The 12,643-nt window shown below is 35.0% G+C and overlaps 1 pseudogene; it reads right to left on the bottom strand.

The window, feature by feature from the left end:
* Positions 1 to 12,157, bottom strand: part of LOC126615377 (lignin-forming anionic peroxidase-like) — a 43,758-nt pseudogene extending 31,601 nt beyond the window's left edge.
* Positions 12,158 to 12,643: the final 486 nt, after the last annotated feature.

The following is a 12,643-nucleotide window of genomic DNA, read 5'->3' as shown; positions in this document are numbered from 1 at the left end:
AGAGGGTTAAAACGAGCCATCTGGACAGCCTTCGGTTTGAGATGACCTTAGGCTTTGAACTGCGTGAAGTTTGTCAGGGCCACACTCTCATTAATATTTGTTTGGTTGTGTCCATGTATCTGTCTGTCACATTTGTGTTTTTTTTTTTCATGTGGGTCAAATCACCTTTGTTTTTTTTAATCTTTTATCTGGGTTTGGGCGTCTATCGCCTCACCCTTTTGCCTCCTTTTGTATTTCCCTTATTATTGCAATTGTTAGTCCTGACAAAAAAAAGGGAACAATATTGAGATTAATTCATAAACCCCAGAATATATTATTCAAAGATACATGTCAATGAGATGCATGACTTGACTTGTGAAATAGAGGCATGCTCAACCTATCACAAGAATGCCAATTATTTGCCAACGAGATGATATTATTAGGGAAATAAGTTAAGTAGTTGTGAAGAGTAAAGAAATAATTTAAAACTCGTTAGTGCTATTCAAAATGCTTATCTAAACAAAACGTAGTGAAAATCTTGGGTCATAAGGTTGAAAATCTCCTAGTTTTAAAACTCATTATTTTGATTTACTTTCAAAATAGGTATAATTTTGTTGCAGTCTCAAAAATAGTGTGGGTTATTTTGTTCAGTTTCAGAAGTAGTGTTGGTTATTTTGGTTTAGTTTCAAAATAATATAGGTTATTTTGTTGTAATTCCAAAACTAATGTTTATTTTGTTTCCTTCCAGAAATAGTGTAGATTATTTTGGTTTAATTTTCAAAAATAGTGTGGGCTATTTTGTTGTAGTTCCAGAAATAATGTGGGCTATTTGGGTTCAGTTTCAGAAATAGTGTGAGTTATTTTGTTGCAGTTCTAGAAATAGTGTAGGTTATTTTGCTATAGTTCCAAAAATAGTGTGGTCATTTTGTTATAGTTTCATAAATAGTGTGGGTTATTTTGGTTCAATTTCAGAAATAGTGTGGGTTATTTTAGTTCAGTTTCAGAAATAGTGTGGTTATTTTGCTATAGTTTCAAAAATAGTGTGGGCTATTTTGATTTTGAAAAATAGTGTGAGTAATTTTTCTGTAGTTTCATAAATAATGTGGATTATTTTTGTTTAGTTTCAGAAATAGTGTGAATTATTTTGCATTAGTTCCAGAAATCGTGTAGTCATTGTGGTTTAGTTTTAGAAATAGTGTTGCTATTTTGATTTAGTTTCAGAAATAGTGTGGTTGTTTGGCTATAGTTTCAGAAATAGTGTGGGTTATCTTGGCTCAGTTTCAAAAATAATGTGGTTATTTTGCTATAATTCCAAAAATAGTGTTTATTTTGTTCTATTACAAAAATAGTGTGTGTTATTTTGGTTTAGTTTTCAAAAGTGGTTACAATCAATAATACTAAATTACAATAGCAATACGTTATCTAATAGGTAATGTTAGAGAGACCAAAATTTTAAACCAAATTTGCACAAATTTGCAAACTAAATTATATGTCATCAATAAAAAAGAAGCACGTTAAGAAAGAAAACATAATGACATGTTGCTACTAAAATATCGAAACCTTTGATTAAATATCCAACTAAATAAAAAATATCAAACAAATGATAATTAGTTTTTTTTTTCCAAGTGATTACATTTAAGTTTCATATGCATTAAAGATGTGTTAAAAATATTAGGACTGATTTGAGGGGGTTATTAAATGAAAATTACATTAGTATTTTGAAGGTTGATTTACAAGATCTGTTAGTTGCTATTTATTAGCTGGCTTTCAACCATTTTACAAGTCATTCACAACTATTGTGCATGATTAAACGTGAACATAACCTATTTTGCATGATTAATAAACCTACTCCGCACATCCTTGCAACGATTGAGAAGAAAGTAATGTCAAAGTTAAGAGATATATCACCATTTAATGTCCTAATTTTCATTTAGCGTTAGTCGCACTCATACCTCATCATTCTTCACCCAAAGACAGCCAGCTCAGAAAGTTAAGATAACCCTAAATAATATTAGGAGTCTATAAATAGACTCTGAAGTTTAGTCATAAACAAAAAAGTCTCAGATAAAAATTTGATCAGATGAAGATCACTTCGATTATAGCATTTTTCTGTCTTTTCCCTTTTGTAGCGGTTGATCTTAGGGTTATCTTTTACCATTCTACCTGCCCCCAAGCTGAGTCCATCATAGATGAAATTGTTCATATACGGTTTGATTTGTCTATCAGTGGGGCCTTGCTCACTGAATATTTGGCAAACCAAATCGTTAATTTGCTAACTTTTTCAACCAGTTAAGGACAAATTTTAATCCTTTAAGTTAAAGTTGTCAAAGGGTTAGGCTGGCCTAGCACGACGACAACACATCCTATTAAAATAAGTCGCAGCATGGTTCAACCATCAACGTTGGATATACTTGGAAACTCTTCGAAATAACATACGAGTCTATGAATACTGCTATAAAGTATAGTCCAAAACATAGAAGTCTAAGACAAAATTTTGATTAGATGAAGATTACTTCAATCGCAACATTTTTCTTTCTTTTCCCCTTTGTAGCGATTGATCTTAGGGTTAGCTTCTATAATTCTACCTAACCCTAAGCTCAGTCCATAATATGTGACATTGTTCGGAAATGGTTTGAAATCAATCTGTCTATCACTTGGGCCTTTCTCACTGAATATGTGACAAACCAAATTCTTAATTTGTTAACTTTCCCAACAAGGTAAGCACAAATTTTAATCCTTTAAGTTAGAGTTATCAAAGGCAGGCTAGCCTAACACGACACGAGCACATCCTATTTAAATAAGTCGCAACATGGTTCGACCATCAATGCTGGATATACTTGGAAACCCTGCTCAAATATATTACAGTCTATAAATACTACTCTAAAGTTTAGTCCAAAACATAAAAGTCTAAGACAAAATTTTGATTAGATGAAGATTACTTCGATCGTAGCTTTTTTCTTTCTTTTCCTTTTTGCATTTATTGATCTTAGGGTTAGCTTCAATAATTCTACATGCCCCCAGTTGAGTGTATAATACGTGAAATTGTTCAGAAATGGTTTGAAATCGATTCGTCTATCACTTGGGCCTTACTCACTGAATAACTGACAAACCAAATTCTTAATTTGCTAACTTTTCCAACAAGGTAAGCACATTTAAGTTAGAGTTGTCAAAGGTCAGGCTGATCTAGCACGACACGAGCACAGCCTATTTAAATAAGTCGCAGCATGGTTCGACCATTAACGTTGGATATACTTGGAAACCCTCCTCAAATGGACTAAAATGACTACAGTATGAAAAAAAAAATACTTAGTGAGCTATCTATAATTAGTGAGGAAAGAAAAATAGACCAAAATGACAAGGTACCTAAACCTCGTGCTAACACAGTACCCTTATTTAGGGCAATTGGTAACCTATTAGTAGAGTAATTGATTAGTTGACTCTTTTGCAATCAGCCTTAATCTCTCCAATGCTTCTGGTCAAAGGTCTTATATTCCTCAATTTGATCATGGACTGAGCAAAAGTATCAAAGAAATCGCTTTGGTTATTAGCAAAGCGGTTCACAATGGAAACAGTGTCTATGCTAACAACTCCTGATCGATCTGGAGGAGCCCGCGGAGATTTTTTTAGTAGTAGTTGTCAAAGGCATCAGGAGTTGCTTGGTCAAGGTTGGTCAAGGTACTTGGTTTGCCACCTTGACTACATGTTTGGCGTAGTGTTTTCATGTACTCAACATCAATGGTCGGGTTCGGTTTGCTAGTGCCACTGAAATTGTAGAGGCGATCAACGAAAAATCTACATTTCGCCTGGCCAAATGTATGAGCACCTAAGAAACCAAACAACCACATTTATATCTTTGAAAATAATTAACCTATTATTGACATGATGAAAACTAAGAGAGACGCTACTAGAACTCTGGGCATCAGGCACTCTTTTTCTCGGAAGAGGATCCTCTCCGGATCCTCTTTATGGGGATCCTAGGGATCCTCATATCCTAACCGTTCATCGTACATCGTGAGGCTAGTTTTCGTCAGGTACTATTTGTGTTTAATTTTAAATAAAAAAATTCAAATAATTTCTGACCACATGATATACGATGAATGACTAAGATATGAGGATCCCTAAAATCCCCACCATTTGAATTAGGATGGGCGGCACAGTTGCATCTGATGCCCCTTGCTCAATAGGACCATAGTTTGTTAATTAAGGGTGCCAACTTACAAGTAAACAAGTTGGCACTTCCCAAATCAACCCAAAAAAAGGAAAATGGTACTCAAGTTATTTTTTTTATTATTATACTTTTCTTCATCATCCTGAAATGATGGTAATACTTAGGGGTGGGTTGGAAAAACCGAAAACCGAAAAAAACAGGACCGAAAACCGAACCAAGGCTGAAAAAATCGAACCGAACTGAATCTGGTTGGTTTGGTTTCGATTTCTGAGGTTCAGAAACCGAATCGAACCGAAGTTAATTTATTAATTAATAATCCTAATTCTAAAACGGCACCGTTTTCACCCCAAAATGTAACCTAAACCTAGGTCCCTAACCTTCATCTCTCGGTCTCGCCTGTTTTCCCACTTCCCAATTCATGCAGCAGCCCACAAACTCCACTTCTCCCCCAAATTCGCCCACTCCCACTCCAACCTTTTCAGCATCGTCATCTCCGACCGCCCCTCCTCCATCCGCATATGCGTCTTCCACTTCCTCGACGGCACCGCCCCCTCCAGATCCTCTTCTTTTCTGGCTCCGAGCTCGACGCCTTCGGCTCTGACGTCTCTGAGAAGCTTCTCGAGTCGTGCTGGAAGGTGCTCAGGTCGTCCGGTTTTTTGTTCAAGGACGAGTGGGCCTCAGCCCCCAAGATTCCTTGAAATTCAATCGCTTGTTGCTTCTGCACTTTTGATCGCAAACCCCAAACCCCAAATCCCTAATCCCTAATCCAAATTAGAAGTAAAAGCAATTGGAGGACTCAATCGATGATGATTCATATTCATTGCCTTCCTCAGCTCCGAGGAATCCGAGTGCTCTTCGAAAAGGCACCATCGCAGAAAAGATGATGGTGGTTCGAGAAGAGAGAAGGAACGGAGAAGCAAGAGAGAGACGAAGAGAAGGAAATCAAAGAAGAAGAGGGCTTATGGTGTTGATGACGGCGATGAGTCCGGTTCTGGGAGGAGTGCTGACGATTCAGAGCCAGGCTGGAGTCGGCTCGATTCGCAACCCGTTTTACGAGAATTGTTCATCGAATTTCCCAATGTTGGGAATGATTTGAAAAAGGTACATTTACACCACCAAGTAATTTTGTTCAGAATCAGAATTGTTGGATTAGAATTCATGTATCAAATGAAACTCTCAAGATTTGATTAATTAGAGACGACTCCAATCTTTTCCCGCTATGAAACTGATGATAATTTCATTTACTTTTTGTTGTTGTTTAGCTATGGAATTAAGTTTGAATATTAACTAGAAAATTTCCAATCTTTTCCAGCCATGACATTCTGCTAATTGTCAGTTATTTTTGGGGTTAAAATTGAACTGAAAATTGGTGCAAATAGCAGGTGAGGAACAAGGTGTTTATGCCCAGCGACGAACCCATACTCTCGTTTAATTTTCTGTTATACTTATACAGTTTTAAAGGTTTGGTTTGAATGTTTGCTCTCTGTGGTTGTTTGAATGTTTGCTCTCTGTGATTGTTTGGACCATTGTTGCACTGCTCTCTGCAGCAAGGCTCAATTGAAAGAAAAATCAAAATTCCAAAAAAAAAAAAAAAAAAAGGAGAAAAACCGAACCAAGAAAAACCGAACCGAACACAAACCGATATAAAACCGAACCGAATAGTAATTTCGTTCAGTTTCCGGTTTTGGCCAAAAGCCAAACCGAACCCACCCCTAGTAATACTCATCATTCTATTTATTATTGTTAGATGAATATAAATTTTGAGATCTATGTAATGAATAGACATAAATCTCAAAATTTAAACTCATACAACAATGATAAATAGGGTGATGAGCATTACCACTATTTAAGGGTGATAAGTAAGAATGCACCCCTCTTGTTAACCCACCCACACCGCAATACATTTTTCGATATGTCCGAAATACGGGGCAATACACCATACACTAGAAAAAAAAATTCATCCGCTTATATAATAACCAAGGTTCTAAAAATCGCTAGGGGCTAGTCAGGCGGTGGGCAGGAGCCTAGCACCTAGGCGGCTAGGCAGGGTCTAGACGGATTTATGTAAATTTATTATATATCTTGTAAATAAGTGTCTATTTACACCTTAAAAAAAACTATACTTGTTTGGATAATAAAAGAATGATAAAATGCAAAGATAGAAGTAGAAGAATACACAAATTATATACATCCAAAAAGTTAAATATTAAAAAAACAGTAAGCATATAATCATAATCAGGAGGATTTGGATGTTAGACTAAATTCTTCTTGTTCATGAATCATGATCCTTGTATTGGATTAGACATAGACTAAATTATTTAACCTTGTTGTATCTAGTTTATTTCTTTTCTTTTTATGTATCCCCTAAAAAATGCTCCAATTCGTTTCACTATTGGATGAACTTGTAGTAAATCCATCATTTGAAAATTAGGTACATTATTTCTATAAGTATACCACCATGAAACCAAAAAAGAAAAAAGCACACAATTAATAAAAAAAAAAATATATATATATATATATATATAATATATAAAAAAAAACCACCTAGGACCGCCTAGGAGCCGCCTAGGCCTGCCTAGCCCACCTAGGGCCGCCTAGCTTCTAGCCAATTTTTCCAAACGCCTTGCCCAAAATCAGGGCGGGGCCCCACCGCCCAGCGCTTAGGCCAATTTTTGGAACAGTGATATAACATATATATAATGCACTATCCTGTATCCCGAACACATTGTACAATATTTACATACTATCTCTCTAATAAATACGGAACTCACTTATATGTACATATGATCAGCAATAAGGGTAGTAAATAATATGGTCTAAATAGCAGCATAAGCTTGACATAGTACTTATATATGCATATATGAAACTGCTAGGTTATTCATTTGGTGTTTTTGTATTGTATTGTCCAACAAAAATTGTAATAATGTCATTGTGGTCAAATGTATGTACCTGATAACGCAACCAGATCAGTGGAATCTAATCCTTTGTTGCGGAATTTTTCAGTAATTAGCTTAAGGTTATCCTGAGGAGCTGGAATGTCATGCTCGGCACCAGTTCGGTTTGCTGTCCTACTGTCTCTCCTTCCCAATTGAACTTCCCACGATGGTCCTCCATTCTATAACAATATTTAACAAAAGCATTAGAATAATGTTATTTGAACCATTTTTACTAGCCAATACGTTAGATCTCTTCTATGACAGATGAACACACACACACACACACACACCACACACACACACACACACACACACACACACACATATACATATATATAGATATATATATATATAGAGAGAGATATATATATATATATATATATATATATATATATATATATGGCAGACTGGTGGCACCGTTTTTGAAGAAAGACTTGAAAAATAAACGGTTTAAATTGTTGAAGTACATTATGTAGTTGGCCCATAAAAATTTGTGTCAAAAGTTGTGTAAAAAAAGTAGTGTCATAGATCTGTTCCCGTATGTGTGTGTGTATATACATGAAATCACTTATATTAAAGAGGTGGTTCGTAAAGTGATCGAATGGCGGCAATTAGAATATGCTCCAATTGTTTTCTTGGACTTGGCTCATTAGTGTTAATTACATTGATAAAGTATGAAGATCATCCATCACGGTGGAACAGAGAAGAAGGAGATGAAGCTTTGGAAAAATGAAAACTTGAATTGATATCTTCTAAGTTGAACTAACTACCAAAAATGAGAAAGCTTTACAATTTATACAAGCCTACAAAGTAACTACTTCTAACATTCTAACAAACTCAAATCTCCACCATACATTTGTTATAATTAGATAGATTAACTTGATCGACGACCGTTCGTAGAATCGTATTGATTTTTAATTTCTATTCGTATTCTCTTAAGACTTGTTCCTCCTCATGCACTTCAAATCTTATAAATAACATACTGCGAATTAATTTATTAAATTAAAAATAATAATTAGGATAATAAGATGCAATGGTTAAAGGTCTTATAAGTATATGTAGGTTATCAGAGCTTTATCTAAAGGATTCTTATTTTTGGTAAAAATAAGTTAGTTCTGGAACCCATCATACATCGAGCTTTAATGGTTTGAACTATCTATTTTTTAAGTTTTCATTCAAAGATCATTATTGCAAAAAATCAATTCAATCCAAAGTTATTTACTTATTTGATTGTTACGATAAAATTTCAATGTTTCTTAAAACATAGTGTTCGTCAATTTCTTGAAACTCATTTAGATGTCTCAAACATTTCCAATTTGACTAATATTTTGTAAAGATGTTCTATAATGTGCAACTTGAAAAACACACAATTCAAATTGTTGAAGTTCGATGTAAAGTTGACTCCACATCTAGTCTCTATATTTACCAAAAAAATGAAGATCCCATTAGATAAGGGCCTGTGTATGTTATATAGTACGTACCTCAGAAACTAGTATTTGAAAAACAAGTGCCAAAATGTCAGCACAGGAAACAACACCAGGGCAAAAATTCTCGAGTGCGGTTTTGATACCATCAACGATGTCGTATCCTTCCGCCCCTTTATTGCGAATTGCATCTTTCTCACTCTCTATCCCATCTGCGTTGTCCAGCAAAATCGATCCATCACATCCCTGCATGCATGCATCGTTACCTACTAAATTAATTTAAGCAATGTTGCACATAAAAAAGGTCTCGTTATGTTGTATTAAATGATATTTTAGAGTACAAATAACCGTTTTTTTTTTCAATTAATTACATACATTTACAAAGTAGTCGTGAAAATGGAGCCGGATAAGTTTGGCACCAACCCGAGTATCATTACGTTGGGCTTGCTCCACTACACCAGGAATAATGCTTGTCATGTTCGGGCATGTAGTATCGTAGAAAGTTGAGCTTAGTTGAGTGGAATTTCCCAACACACTGGTACTAACAAGAACAAATATTGCTGCTACAATTGAAAAGGAATGCACACTAGTAGAAAAACATGTTTGCGCGACGGAAACTTGCGCGACGTAGCAAATTTCGTCGCGCAAACATACTTTGCGCGACGCCAAACACAAAACGTCGCGCAAAGCTATTTTGCGCGACGACACTTTGAGCGACGAAGGAATGCGTCGCGCAAAGCTGTTTTGCGCGACGAAGGTACATCTACGTTGCGCAAAATAGCTTTGCGCGACGTTGGCTGCGTCGCACAAGATTTTGAAGCAAAACCAAGCTTTTTTCCCTACTTTGCGCGACGTAGGTGGCGTCGCGCAAAGTCGACGACTTTTTCCTCTAAAATAACCACACACAGGGGCCTTTTTCTTCACACTCAACCTCTCTCTTTCACTCTCTTTCAGACTCTCTATCTCTCTCAACCCTCACCATCTTCACCTTCAGGTTTGTATTTATTTGATTAATTAATTAACTATTTATTGATTACATTTATGTTTGGATTTTTTTATTTTTTGTGTATTTATGTTTTTCTTTAATTATCTTTGTCAATGCTTATTTTTAACAAGTTGAGTTTTGGTTTTGAACAATTGAATTAGTAGAATGAATAACTAGAAGTATGAAGGATTTTGATAGGTTTAGGGAAACAAAAGCTAAGAAACTGAAAACTGCTCAGTTAACTTGATCTAATTTAGGGATAGATTGATGTGTGCTAAAAAATGGATAGATTTCATTTCTCACCAAATTGGGAGGAGGAAACTAGAATGTTAGAGATTTAGAGCAGAAGCCAGTTTACAGCTCTAAATATTAGATTTTGTGATATCCACTTGTGTAAATATATTAAATTGATGATCAAATCATTTCGTTGTATTCATATAGGGTCAAATCATCAAAATCGGAGTCAAAACTACCGTTAAATCGTGCTTTTTCATTTATAACCGTCGAAAAGTTTTGTCCCGTTACTTGATCTCTGAATGTTTGTTTTTTTGATATTTTTGGCATATGTGATCTCAAAGCATGTACTAACAAGTTTGACGATTTGATCGTTGAAACTAATTTCGTACAATACATTTCCCATCAAGTTCAATGGTATATATATTTAGTAAGTACATTTTAATTTATTTATTTTGTACTTATAAGCAAAAGGACAACAAAAAAAAAAAGCACTTTGCGCGACGTAGGTGCACCGGCGTCGCGCAAAGCTGTTTTGCGCGACGCAGGTGCACCTACGTCACGCAAAGTTCTTTTCTTTTTTTTTTCTTCCTCCCTTTGCTTTTTCTTGTGGTATCTACTTGTGTAAATATTTTAAATTGACGATCAAATTAGTTCATTGTATTCATATAGGGTTAAAGAGTGTAACTCTAAAAAATCAACAAAATCGAAGTTAAAACTATCGTTAAATTGTGCTTTTTCGTTTATAACCGTCGAAAAGTTTTGTCCCGTTACTTGATCTCTGAATGTTTGTTTTTTGCCATTTTTGGTGTACGCGATCTCGTAGCATATACAAACAAGTTTGACGGTTGGATCGTTGAAACTAGTTTCGTACAATGCGTTTCCCGTCAAAATGATACATTCACTAACACTTAGAGTTTATTTAATACTTTCATCAAGTATACCATAAGATTTTGTGGTATCCACTAGTGTAAATATTTAAATTGAAGATTGAATTAGTTCATTGTATTCATATAGGGTCAAGGAGTGTAGCTCTAAAAAATCATCAAAATCAGAGTTAAAACTACCATTAAATCATGATTTTTCGTTTATAATCGTCGAAAAGTTTTGTTCCGTTACTTGATTTCTGAATGTTTGTTTTTTGCCATTTTTGGCGTACGCGATCTCGTAGCATATACAAACAAGTTTGACGGTTGGATCGTTGAAACTAGTTTCGTACAATGCGTTTCCCATCAAAATGATACATTCACTAACACTTAGAGTTTATTTAATACTTTCATCAAATATACCATAAGATTTTGTGGTATCCACTAGTGTAAATATTTTAAATTGAAGATCGAATTAGTTCATTGTATTTATATAGGGTCAAGGAGTGTAGCTCTAAAAAATCATCAAAATCGGAGTTAAAACTACCGTTAAATCGTGATTTTTCGTTTATAACCGTCGAAAAGTTTTGTCCCGTTACTTAGTCTTTGAATGTTTGTGTTTTGCCATTTTTGGCGTACGCGATCTCGTAGCATATACAAACAAGTTTGACGGTTGGATCGTTGAAACTAGTTTCGTACAATGCGTTTCCCATCAAAATAATACATTCACTAACACTTAGAGTTTATTTAATACTTTCATCAAGTATACCATAAGATTTTGTGGTATTCACTAGTGTAAATATTTAAATTGAAGATCGAATTAGTTCATTGTATTCATATAGGGTCAAGGAGTGTAGCTCTAAAAAATCATCAAAATCGGAGTTAAAACTACCGTTAAATCGTGATTTTTCGTTTATAACCGTCGAAAAGTTTTGTCCCGTTACTTGATCTCTGAATATTTGTTTTTTGATATTTTTGGCGTATGTGATCTCGTAGCATATACAAACAAGTTTGACGGTTGGATCGTTGAAACTAGTTTCGTACAATGCGTTTCCCATCAAAATGATACATTCACTAACACTTAGAGTTTATTTAATACTTTCATCAAGTATACCATAAGATTTTGTGGTATCCACTAGTGTAAATATTTAAATTGAAGATCGAATTAGTTCATTGTATTTATATAGGGTCAAGGAGTGTAGCTCTAAAAAATCATCAAAATCGGAGTTAAAACTACTGTTAAATCGTGATTTTTTGTTTATAACCGTAAAAAAGTTTTGTCTCGTTACTTGGTCTCTGAATGTTTGTTTTTGGATATTTTTGGCGTATGTGATCTCACAGTATATACAAACAAGTTTGATGGTTTGATCGTTGAAACTAATTTCGTACAATACATTTCCCATCAAGTTCAATGGTATATATATTTAGTAAGTAGATTTTAATTTATTTATTTTGTACTTATAAGCAAAAGGGCAAAAGAAAAGCAAAAGGAAAAAAAAAAAAAAAAACACTTTGCGTGACATAGGTGCACCTGCGTCGCGCAAAGCTGTTTTGAGCGACGTCATAATCGAAACCTCCGTCGCGCAAAGTGTTAAAATTTTGGCGGTACAATTGTTAATAATAGGCGCTATTTTTAAATTTTCCCAAATAATTTTTTTTCCTCCTAACAAATTTCCCTCTCGAGTCTCGCCCATCTGCAAACAAATTTCCCTTTTGCTCTTATTCCACTCAGTCTCTTGCTCTTCCCTCTCGCCCATCTGCAAACAAATTTCCCTTTCCCCCTTTTTTCCTCCTAGAAATTGATCCGAATAATCGCAATTAGGGTTTTGGATTTGGAATCTGTGTGTTTGTAGAGATTTGACACTAGGTTTGCTGGAGAAGTCAGCTTCTTCGCAGGCGCAGAGAGAGTCCAGACTCCAATCAGACCGTTTGGGACACGTAACAAATCTCTCAAAGCTTTATTTGCTTAATCTCAGTTTGGTTGGTAATTATTTGCTACATTTCGCTTATTGCATCTCCTTCTCTTTAATTTATGTTGCTCTGCTCTGTTT

Source organism: Malus sylvestris, chromosome 3 (genome assembly GCF_916048215.2).
Source record: "Malus sylvestris chromosome 3, drMalSylv7.2, whole genome shotgun sequence".
Lineage (NCBI taxonomy): Eukaryota > Viridiplantae > Streptophyta > Magnoliopsida > Rosales > Rosaceae > Malus > Malus sylvestris.
The sequence above is the reverse complement of the archived record's forward strand: the minus strand, read 5'-3'. Positions and strand labels throughout refer to the sequence as shown.